Genomic DNA, 666 nt, shown 5'->3' with positions numbered 1-666 from the left:
AAAAAAAAAAAAAAAAAAAAAAAAAAAATAGCTGGGCACGGTGGTGGGCGCCTGTAATCCCAGCAACTCTGGAGGCTGAGGCAGAGAATTGCTTGAACCCGAGAGGCGGAGGCTGCAGTGGGCCGAGATTATACCACTGCACTCCAGCCTGGGTGACAGAGCGAGACTCTGTCTCAAAAAAATAATAAATAAATAAAAATACAAAAATTAGCCAGGCGCAGTGGTGGGCGCCTATAATGCTAGCTACTCGACTGGCAGAGGCAGGAGAATCACTTGAACCCAGGAGGCAGAGACTGTAGTGAGCTGAGATCGCACCACTGCAGTGCAGCCTAGGTGACAGAGTGAGACTCTGTCTCAAAAAAAAAAAAAAAAACAATATAAAGAAAGCAGATCTAGCTATAGACTTGGCATACTAAATTGGTCCAGCTGAGAGATTAGACCCATGCCCTTAATCTCATAAGTATGGTGACATATCTGATGGAACTATCTACTGATAGGAAATAAAACCCATTTGAGGATACAATCATTTTCAGTGAAGGCAAGTCTTGGGGTCACTGGGTGATGAGGACAAGCTGATGGGAGGCCGATGTGGGAGGATCACTTGAGGCCAGGAGTTTGAGACCACGCGGAGCAACAAAGCAACATCAACCCTACCCTCCACCCTAC

Source organism: Rhinopithecus bieti, unplaced genomic scaffold, assembly GCF_001698545.2.
Source record: "Rhinopithecus bieti isolate Rb0 unplaced genomic scaffold, ASM169854v2 scaffold_64120, whole genome shotgun sequence".
Classification (NCBI taxonomy): Eukaryota; Metazoa; Chordata; class Mammalia; order Primates; family Cercopithecidae; genus Rhinopithecus; species Rhinopithecus bieti.
Note: the sequence above shows the minus strand (reverse complement) of the source record.